The sequence below is a fragment of the Silene latifolia genome, unplaced genomic scaffold, assembly GCF_048544455.1.
Source record: "Silene latifolia isolate original U9 population unplaced genomic scaffold, ASM4854445v1 scaffold_95, whole genome shotgun sequence".
Lineage (NCBI taxonomy): Eukaryota > Viridiplantae > Streptophyta > Magnoliopsida > Caryophyllales > Caryophyllaceae > Silene > Silene latifolia.
The window spans coordinates 1,327,655-1,338,651 of NW_027413826.1; positions in this window are offsets into that span (position 1 = coordinate 1,327,655).

The following is a 10,997-nucleotide window of genomic DNA, read 5'->3' on the forward strand; positions in this document are numbered from 1 at the left end:
ATGTTAAAATGAGGCTAAGTTAAATTGATAAATTATTTCTCTCACATGTTTGCATCGTCACGTTTAATCTATGTTTAAAGGCCTTATTCATTGATTAAGTTTGTTCATTCATTCTAAAAGTCGAGAGGCACGGAATTGAATTAGACAAAGCATGTGTAGTAGGACGACCTAGTCATGGACGAGAGTTTCTCTAGGACCCGGTCTATGGTTGACACTAATATCGTAAGGTGGGTGTCTTTAAGCCTAAACATTTATCGTAAAATAAACTTTGTAACTTGACATGAGCATTTACATAATTAGCATGTGTGACCCGACCTCCCTAGACATTTTCTTTATTATTGTTTTATCATCACATCAAACCAAGCCAATCAATCAACCATTAACCTACCGAGATAAAAATTCAATCCATAACAACTAAATTATAAACTCCCGTCTCCTTTGGGTTCGACCCCTACGTACTACATTCATTTATTTTGGTAGGGTATAAATATTATTTTTGCATATGTGTGCGATAGCCTATCATGAGGAAGGACTCAATCCAGCCTCCTACTGATTATATTTTCGAGAAATGGGTTCTTACTTCGAGTAAGTAGCCTTCCTGTCACCTGATTTATTTTATCTTGCTGCTTACTAGCTTACTTCATCGTCTTCGCGCAAGCCCCTGTGACCTTACCCGTATTGGTGCCAAGATCCCTGCCTGCAGCAAATTGTTCAGCATCTCTGAATCTGAGAGAAAGTTTCCAGATCTGCTTCCTGGTTTTTCACCTGCTTCCTCCTCCAATCCTCCTCAGTCAGCTCACAGTATGTCTTCTGGTAAGGCTTCTACAACCGCCTTCATTTGCATGCTGTTTCTGCTTGAGGTTTTAAGCATTCTGTCGTCTGAGACTATATGTGCTTGCAGGTTCAAAAGTTGATCAGTTGGAAATCATCCTCCAAAGTGCCAAAAGAAAGAGACTTTCTGCCAGCCCTGATGTGGCCTCTGCCTCCAAGAGGAGTGCTCCTACTACCTCCTTCCAGACTCCTCCCACAGTTTCCAGTTCTGCTGTACGTGAACCCTTGGAGGTCGATTCGTTATCTCGCCATCCGCCTACTCCACTTGCCAGTCCTTGTGCTTCGTCTAGTGGAGGCATCATTGCTCATTTCCCAGAGGGCTTTGGGAATGTGGACAAGGTGCCGTATTGGCCGGAGATTGACCAGCTGCTCTTCCCTCCTGTTGAGGAGACGTTCTCAGAGTTCTCCCCAGAGGAGATGGCTGAGAATGACGTACACAATGCCTTCATGATAAATATTCTTCGTCCTCTACCCGTTTGTCTTTTCTTGTTTAGATTTTATCTCTCGACTTCCTTGCTGACTTCTGAATTTTCCTGCCCCAGACTCTTCAGTCTACACTCTATAATAGGAAGATGATTAACATAGTGCAGACAACCAGTCGTGCTACCAGCGCCAAGAACCAGGAGCTGAAGGGGACTATTGCTAATCTGGCGCAGCAGCAGGCTGATCTGAAGGAGCGTGTAGTGGAGCTGAAGACTGAGCTTGTTGTCACCAAGAAGAAGCTGAAGGAGGGGGCTGATCAGCAGGCGCGCACTCAGGCGGTGTGTAACACTTTCTCTGACTCCCTCAAGCGCTCTGATGAGAAGATCAGTGAGCTGATCTCACTGGCCACCAATGTTGTTGCCTATGCTACCTGGCGGGGAAAGATCAGCGGGATGCATGCTGCCCTTGCGGAGGCTCCTACCCAGCAGGCTATAGAGGAAGAGGAGAAGCAGTGGAGATGCTCTACCCCACCCAACCCGATCCGAGTGTCTTGATGCGAAGTTGGGGAGGTGAATTCTTCCGCACTTGGCCGAGCAAGTCTGGGATGGAGTGGGATGTCCCGATGATCTGACGGAGCTCAGGAAGCTATGGTAGCTAAGGATGTGCAAGCTGGTGCGGAAACCTGAAACAGGGGGTCAGCAGGCAGAGGAGATGCCAGAGGTGGAGGTCATTAATGTGACCGATAATTAAATATTTTTATGTTTTGATGAACTTTATGGCAGTCTGGCCCAGAGGTGGCAGACTTTGTAAGTTTTAAAACTCTTTCGGTGGTGCTCCGCCAAGGTGGCGGTTAAACTTGGGGCCGTATTTTGGCCATGTTTTGAAATGCCCCTTGTCATAGTTTGGCAAGGTTTTAGCTTACATATCGTGTGCTAGTTATTTATTTTCCCTGTTTTTAGGAAATTTGTCGTATCAGCCTGCCTGACTGATTTAGGCGAGTCCTGTCAACCTGAAAAGGCTGACGTTCTAACTCAGCTAGCTGCCGTGTCAGCCTGATGGCTGATTTAGGCGTATGCCGCAATGTAAGGAGGAGTGGCCGTGTCAACCTATGAGGCTGATTTAGACCAGCCTGGTCACTGAAAAAGGTCGATCCGACTTAGTCTTGCCGTGTCACCGGATGGTGATTTAGGCGATATCTGTGATTTTGGACTACTTAAACTTGTTCATGATGCAATGTTTGTTCATCACGTTTAAAGCCGACAGGGGCGTCATTGAGGCAAGTTTATCGTCATTCTAGGACCGATGGAGACGCTGCAGGATTCTGGTAGCGCAGATATCTCTACGTTCCATGTTCGTGTGCATGCATGCTTGGGCCCTGATTAATTGCGATTAGTGCGAGCTACGTCTAGGGGGTGGTATCAGGGGTAGCTGGATAAGCGTATTCAGCTGTCAACCAGGCTCCCTTTCGTATGTTCCACAGTCCACCTGGTGAGGGTGCTCCTTGTGGAGAAAATAGGTTAGGCATGTTGGAGTGTCGTGTGCCTTGTCACCCCGCGTTGGCAGTTGACAGTCCTGCTAGACATCCTTTCAAAGTACCATAAAAATACCAGAATTCAAAGTGATGTACTCAGAGAAGCCTGAAAATAAGAAAATCTATTAAATGATGTGAAGTACCTGTCGTCATCTCATGGGGTACCAGAGCAATTTTGGTCCCAGGACGCTGCCAGACCACACCATCTAATAGCAGTTTAAAGTCTTAAAAATAACTAGAGACACCAGAAATAAAAGTGAAATTGGCAGTATGCCTACTACCGGATTTTTATTTTAACTTTAAAAGGTGATTTGGCTTTTCATAGTACATCATTCTGAAAGCTAGAGTCTACTTATTATCAAAAGTAATGTCTCTTCAGGTGAAGTATGTTCCATGGGCGTTGTATGATTTGACCGTCCATAGTCATCAGTCTGTATGCACCATGGCCAACAAATCCTTCTAACTGGTATGGTCCTTCCCATTTGTAGGCGAATTTGCCTGCTTTTCGATTCTTGGTGTTTTGAAACACCTCTCGGAGAACCAGGTCTCCTACCTCCAGGAGCCTGACTTTCACATTCTTGTTATAATTCCTAGCCATTGACTGTTTGTAGGCAGCTAGACGGATTTTTGCGTTTGCTCGCAGCTTGTCAATTGTGTCCAGGCTTCTGGTCATCTCTGCGTTGTTCAGTTCCCCTGTCATATTTTCATACCTGTGAGTGGGAACTAGAACTTCGACGGAATGACTATTTCTCGCGCCAAACACCAGTCAAGGGTGTTTGACTGTTGCTATCTTTGACGTCGTTCTGTCGCCCGACCATAACACTAGTGGCAATTCATCCGCCCACTTTCCTCCTAACTCCCGTAACCTCCTTCTTAGATTATCCATGATGATTTTGTTGCCGGATTGACTTATCCGTTGGACTTTGGAGTCCTAGGTGCGACTTTTTAAGGTGATGCTCCACCGGCACAAGATCCTCGGTACCGTTTGAGATGAATTGTGAGCCATTGTCACATATGATTTATGATGGGATACCAAATCTGGAAATGATGTTTTGTTTTATGAACGAAATGACCTGTTTATCTTTTACCTCCGTGAATGCTTCTGCCTCTATCCACTTAGAGAAGTAATCTGTCATTGCTAGCATCCAGGTTCTATTTCTTGTGGCCCGTGGTAGAGGGCCTACTATATCCATGCCCCATGCCATGAATGGCAAGGGAGAAATGATAGGGTGCAGGGGCTCTGCTGGCTGATGGATCATTGGTGCTGAGCGCTAGCAGGCGTCACATTTTCGTGCGTATTCTGCTGTATCTACCTTCATTGTAGGCCAATAGTATCCATGTCTGAGGGCTTTATTTGCCAGACTCCTGCCCCCTGCATGGTTTCCACATTCGCTACTGTGGAGAGCATGCAACACAGTCTGTGCTTCTTCCTTGTCCAGGCACCGTAGGTAGGGGCCTTCTAGCGATTTTCTGAACAATATATCATCAATAAGTATGAATCTGGAGGCCTTCACTTTGAAAGCTCTCACTTCCTTCTTGTCATCTGGTAGCTTGTTATGGCGCAGCCAGTCTAGGTAAGGTGTGCGCCAGTTGCCTGCTTGTTCGGCTATTTGGTTAGGCGTCTGCCTGTTTGACTGTGAGTTCTCACCTTCCTCTGTAACTGCCTGGATTTCTTTCTCGCTCCGTGGATCCTCCAGTTCACCTCTGTCTATTTCGTCTGCCTTCTGGATAGAAGGCTCCAGCATGTGTGCTATTGGAATGCTGGATAGCTCTGTTGGTTTAAATGTTGCCCCCAAAGTTGCTAAGGCGTCTGCCTCCACATTCTGATCTCTGGCGATCTGCTTAAGCTTGCAAGTTTCGAATTTCTGTTTTAACTCCTTCACTACTTTTAGGTATGTAATCATCTTCGAATCTCTGGCTATAAACTCATCATTCACATGGTTGACTATTAATAGAGAGTCACTGGATATGAGCAGGTGCCTGGCCCCTAACTCCAAAGCTAGCTTCATTCCTAATATCAAGGCCTCATACTCTGTTTCATTGTTGGTTGCCTTGAATTCACATCTTACTGCTTGCGCTATCAGGTCTCCCTGTGGTGACCGCAGGATTAGTCCTACGCTTGCCCCCCTTTGGTTGGAGGCTCCGTCGATATGCATCTGCCAGACTTCTGTCTCCTTGCTTCCTTCTAAGATGAGGATCTCTGTATCTGCCAGATTCTGGATGGCTTGGCTGAAGTTTGATACGAAGTCGGCCAGTGCTTGTAATTTGATTGCTGTTCTGGGGTCATATTGGATATCGTACCCACTGAGGTGTACGGACCATTTTGACATTCTGCCTGACAGTTCAGGCTTCCTCACGATAGCTTTTAGCGGGTAGTTGGTCACGACATGTATGATGTGGGACTCAAAATAGGGGCGCAGTTTGCGAGATGCTACTACCAATGCTAGTACTAACTTTTCAAGAGATGTGTACCTGGTCTCTGCCGGCAGCAGAGACTTGCTCACGTAGTATACTGGCTTCTGCTCCTTTTCTTGCTCTCTGACCAAGACGACACTTACTGCCACTTCTGTGACGGCTAGGTATAGGAATAGTGGTTCCCCTGGATTCGGTTTAGACATCAGCGGCGGGATGCTGAGGTATTGCTTCTGCTCTCTGAAGGCTTGTTCGTGCTCTGAGGTCCATTCAAACTTCTGGCTTTTCCTTAGTATGTCGTAAAACAGCCTGCATTTATCTGAAGATCTTGAAATGAACCTGTTCAGGGCTGCTACTTTTTCGCCTAGTCTTTGAACATCTTTAGGCTTCTCGGTGACTCAGTGCAAGATGGCTTTGACCGCTCGATCTTTGGCCTCTATCCCTCTTTGAGTTACAATATAGCCTAAGAATTTGCCAGAAGATACTCCGAAGGTGCATTTAGTTGGATTTAGCTTCATTTTGTATTCCCTGAGGGTGCCGAATGTTTCTGCCAGATGTCGCATGTGATCTTTGGTCTTCTCTGATTTCACCATCATGTCATCAATATACACGTCCATTGTTCTTCCTATCTGCTCTTTGAACATGCGGTTAACCAGGCTCTGATATGTGGAGCCTGCGTTCTTTAGGCCGAATGGCATGACGTTGTAGCAATATATTCCTCTTTCAGACATAAATGCCGTCTTCTCTTAATCTGTAGGATCCATCTTGATCTGATTGTATCCACTCCATGCGTCCAGGAATGTCAACATCTCATGTCCAGCTGTTGCATCTACCATTGCGTCAATATGAGGCAGCGGGAAGGGATCTTTAGGGCATGCTTTGTTGAGATCTGTGAAGTCCACACATACTCTCCACTTCCCATTCTTCTTAGGCACCACTACTACGTTAGACAGCCATTCTGGATATTTTACTTCTCTTATTTTCTTCGCTGCCAGCAGGCTATCTACTTCCTGGTTGATCACCTTATTTCTTTCTGCTGCAAACTTTCTTCTTCTCTGCTGGATGGGTTTACACTTTGGGTCCACACTAAGCTTATGCGTTATGATGGACGGATCTATTCCTATCATGTCATCGTGTGACCATGCAAAACAATCCATGTTATCCTGTAATAACTTGACTAGTTGCTGTCTCAAGCTTCCTGTGCATCCTGCTCCAATGAGCACGGTTCTTTCTAGGTGCAGCTTGTCCAGGTTGATTTGATCCAGATCTTCTGCTGGAGGTTCGATGTATTCGTCCTGGATAGGCTGCTTCTGTAATTGTTATGTGGGAGGGTTGGTAGTGCACTTGAGTGCCTTCTTATAGCAGCCTCTAGCTTCCTCCTGATCTCCTCTTATTGTTTCTACTCCCCATGGTGTGGGGAACTTTATGCACTGGTGGTATGTTGAGGGGACTGCTTTCATCTGGTGCAACCATGGTCTTCCCAAGATGACGTTGTAAGTAGAGGGGTCGTCTATGACCAGGTACCTGACTTGCTTGTTGACTCCTCCCACATAGGTAGGGATGACTATCTCGCCTAGTGAGCTAGCTGTTTCTCCACTGAAGCCTACCAGAGGAATAGTCTTATTCTACAAATCCTTCTCGCTGAATCCCATGTTTTATATAGTTTTCAGCATGATTAGGTTGACCGAGCTTCCTGTATCTACCAAGACCTTTCTTACTGTGTAATTGGCCATTGATAAGGTGATAATAAGTGCGCCATGATGTTCTCGCTCATCGTATGTATCTCCTTCATCAAAGCTGGCATTGGTGTCACCGTGAGAAATTCTCGCACGAATTGGTGGCCTATCTCCTTTGGTCTCGTAGCACGTCTCTTAGCTTGAATATGTCACCGCTTAAGTTTGGGCACTTTGTTATCACGTTTATGATTTTGGTGCATGTGGGTGCGTCGTCAAGCTTCATGAGCCTACCTTATCTTGCCGCTTGCCCCCACGTGGTAATAGGTGGCTCAGCTTTCCTTGTTCATACAGGCGCTTAATCTCTCTTCGTAATGTATAGCAATCCTCGGTGTTGTGCCCAATATCACGGTGGAACTCACACTTCTTCTTGCTATCCTTTCTCCATGCTTGTTCTCCACCGGTGGGTTGGGCCACCGACTCCCTCTCCCATCTCCCGAGTGCCTTCAAAATTCCCCTATTCCGTAACGAATCTATATTCCGCCGAGTTGGGAGTAGCGATTTTCTTCGATTCTGTTGACTCCTCTTCCATATGGTCTGACTCTCATCCTTCTTCTTTGGTGGTTTGCTTTTCTTCCCGATTTCTCCACTACCGAGGTACTAGAAAATCGGGCGTGCTTAATAAGGTGGCTCGGCTAGGACATCTTCCTCAAATCGATTGCCGCCGCTTTCTCCCGCACCGCCTCGAAACTATGGCATGGATGCATGGTTAGTCGCTTGTATAGGTCGGAGTCGTGGTGGAGGCCTCTTCAAGGCTTCTCGCTTTGTTGAGACATCACACTCTCGAATCGCTACCTTCTCATTGTTAAACCTAGTATTGTATTCTCCAACGCTCTCTCCCGCCCGGACGATTCTACATGATCTCTTGCGTGCTTCGTGGCTTTCTCGCCGCTTTGAATCATTGCGTAAATGCGTTCACCAATTCAAAGCAAATGTAGATATCGACTGTTGGGCGGACTTACAAACCATCGAAGTCTTGGGTCTGTTAGGGTGGACCGAACCCTTTGCACATGCAAGCCTCTTTGACTTGCCCTATAGTTGTTACCGTCATCATTTTTGTTTGTCTTGGCTTATATGATCAAAGGGATGCATTGTGCCAAGTCGAAGAGAGGCATGTTTGGATTTGTGAATCCCTTTGGCATGGTGTGATAGATATGGTGTCCACGAAGGGTGAGTCGGCATAGCTTTGTCTAATCTAATGCTTTTTCGAGTGGCGGTGGCGCCTGGGACCGCTCAATTATCTCCTTTAGCTCCAATCTGGCGATTAGTTATACTAGTCAATGGGTCCGCTCTTTGTCAATCGTCTCGTTGATTTAACATATTTCCTCCCGATCCGAGCTCTTGAAGGTTCGATTGACTCAGCGACGGAGGGGTTGCAGTAACGATTGTCCCCTGCTGCCAGTTCACTTGTTGGTTTGACTCGGATCCTACTCCAGGTGTCTGACCGATTGTTGCGGGGTTGACGACGGGGTGCCACTCGCCGCTTGTGTCCCCACTCATTTGGCCATTTGTTGTCCGTGTGAGATATCCCAACCCTCGTGGGGTTATTCTTCCATTTGATGCATCGTAGCCAAATCCACTCTTGTTATTAGTTCAATTTGGTATCGCCGCCGCCCGATGCTCCCCGTGTCGATCTTCCTTCACCGCCCCGCTCATGGGGTGGCAGATCATTGTTTTAGGACATCAATCTGTGCCCAGAGCTCTCTGTCTCTCCTTCTTGCTTCAGCATCCGCTTTCCTTTGGTCTTCTCTCATGTTTTCCATTTCTTTCTGAAGATTTTCTACGCCAGTGAGTAAGATTTGTGTAGGACTAGGTGGCGGTGGGAGGCCTGAGCTCCCTGTTCCTTTATCTGATCTAGCCAGAGCTGTGACAGCAGGAGCCTTGGGAGGTAGAGAGGTTTTCGCTGTGGGTATGATTCTTGAGGTGTGTTCGGGAGCTTGTGTAGCCACTGTTGATGTTGGATTTTGAGTAGATGGTGGTGGCGATGGTTGTCTGCTCCCTGACACGGCTTCAGATGCTTGTTTATCCATTGTGTATCTAGAATATCAACGATTGACGACCACAATGCCCCACGGTTGGCGCCAAACTGTTTAGGTATTTTTACCCAAGTCGATTGATTAGGGTCAATGTAGTCTTATTCGTTGGTTGTTTGTATGATCGTTCGTACGTCAGTAAGCAAATAGAAAAATAAAGCGCGTAATGTAAATTGGCACGTTAGATTTTGGTGACGCGGAAAACCCAATGTGGGAACAACCGCGGGAGGGACGGTACCCTGCCAAGTATTGCACTATATGAATTGGAGGGTGATTACAATTGTGGCACAAAGTTAATCCTGCTGGCCCTAGGTATCAGGCCTGCAAGATCTTGGATGAACGTATTTTCTATGTCGAGATGTGATCTTGAATGTTGATGTATGAATACGAGTGTGTTGAGTGAATGCCTTCTTGATTTGCTCCTTTGGCTATTTATAAGGTAAGAACCCTAGATATGCCCTACCTTGAATATGGAAAGGGAATATAATTTCCATAAGGACTCTTTCCAAACCCGGACTCCCTTTCCAATTCTCCCTGATCTCCCTAACTTCTCCCAGACACCTCTTTCCTTAATCCGGACGCCTTCTGATGGGCTTCTGATCTCCCTTGAGCCCGTTTCCCCTTCCTCCAACCGCGGGCTTCCTTCCTCCTTATCACTCCTCCCATATCTTTTATTTTATTAAGTGGGCCCTCCTCATTGTGCTATTTTTAGCCCAAACAGCAGCTGCTTGAAAGTAGGTGTCATTTCCACTCCAAGGTAAATAACAGCTTCGCGTATGGAGGTCGTCAGTACAATGCATTAACTTGTGCACAATATATATTTTTAAAAAGTGTAAACAGATTGCAGATTACATTTGACGCTGCAGACAAAACAGGCAGTTCCTTTTTCACGGCCTATAATGAAAATGCAAAGATACTTCTAGAAGTTGAAGCAGCTATTTTGTACTCAATGACTCCACAGGTAATTTAGCAGCATCCAAATGTATTTTTAACGACAAATGAAAATACGATTGTTAGATATCAAAGTTCAACCGCAAATATACATAGAACCATTACAATTTCCAGATTTATTAAGCGTAAATAATTCTTCACAAATAAGATGGTATATTACAGGCTAATAGTAAATCAACAACAAAGTAACAAATATTCATGCAGGAAAAAGAGGAATACCTGCTCCAAATTGAAAGACAGGTTAGGGATAATCCAGTATACATCCTAGTCAGACCATCATCAGCTCTTGCCAGATACAGAAAGCTCTACTGGGTGCTCCAGAAAATCTCTCCAGTCTAAACTTTGACATTGCAAACAGACTGATGCAAATGTGGTGGATTTCAGAAATCAAATCTACGGTTTAATAATCGAACAATAGATTATAACTAATGTTTGTCAAATTATGCTGTATCAAATCAATGAGACAAGGTTCAATTAAATCTAATTGTATTATTCTATGAATTAATCGAATATATCAGCCTGTTTTTTCGTATGTTCAGCTAGAACAACAAACAAGATTGACAATTGGTGAATGTAGAGCTAAACAACCTAAGTAGATAAATCAAACAATGTAGTAAAAAAATTGAGCCAAAACAGACATTACAAATTAACTACTCTGAAATAAAGTAAGAACAACATTTTTAAGTTTAACACCAAACTTTAAAATTCAAGAATGTACCAAACTTGCAAATGAGATATTCTAATGGTAAGTTGAAACTCAACTGAAAAAACAAAATGCCTGACATCATGTTTAGTTTGTATAAGTGTACTATTGCCATTGAAATGACAACATTTCTAGATAAAAGTAACTTTAACTAAGATTGCAAGCAAACAATATCCAAGGGATGGCTTGAAGATACTAAGTACACAAGACCATGCTTATAGAAACATATGTGTAACAGAGCAGCACTATAAAGAGTCTATTTAAATAGAAACTTCAAGTAATCTATTCATATAACTGTACAAGAACATACAGTCAACCTACCAGGTTTAACAATAATCTACACAATGAAAGCTAATTCAATCACAAATTCCAATTTTAAT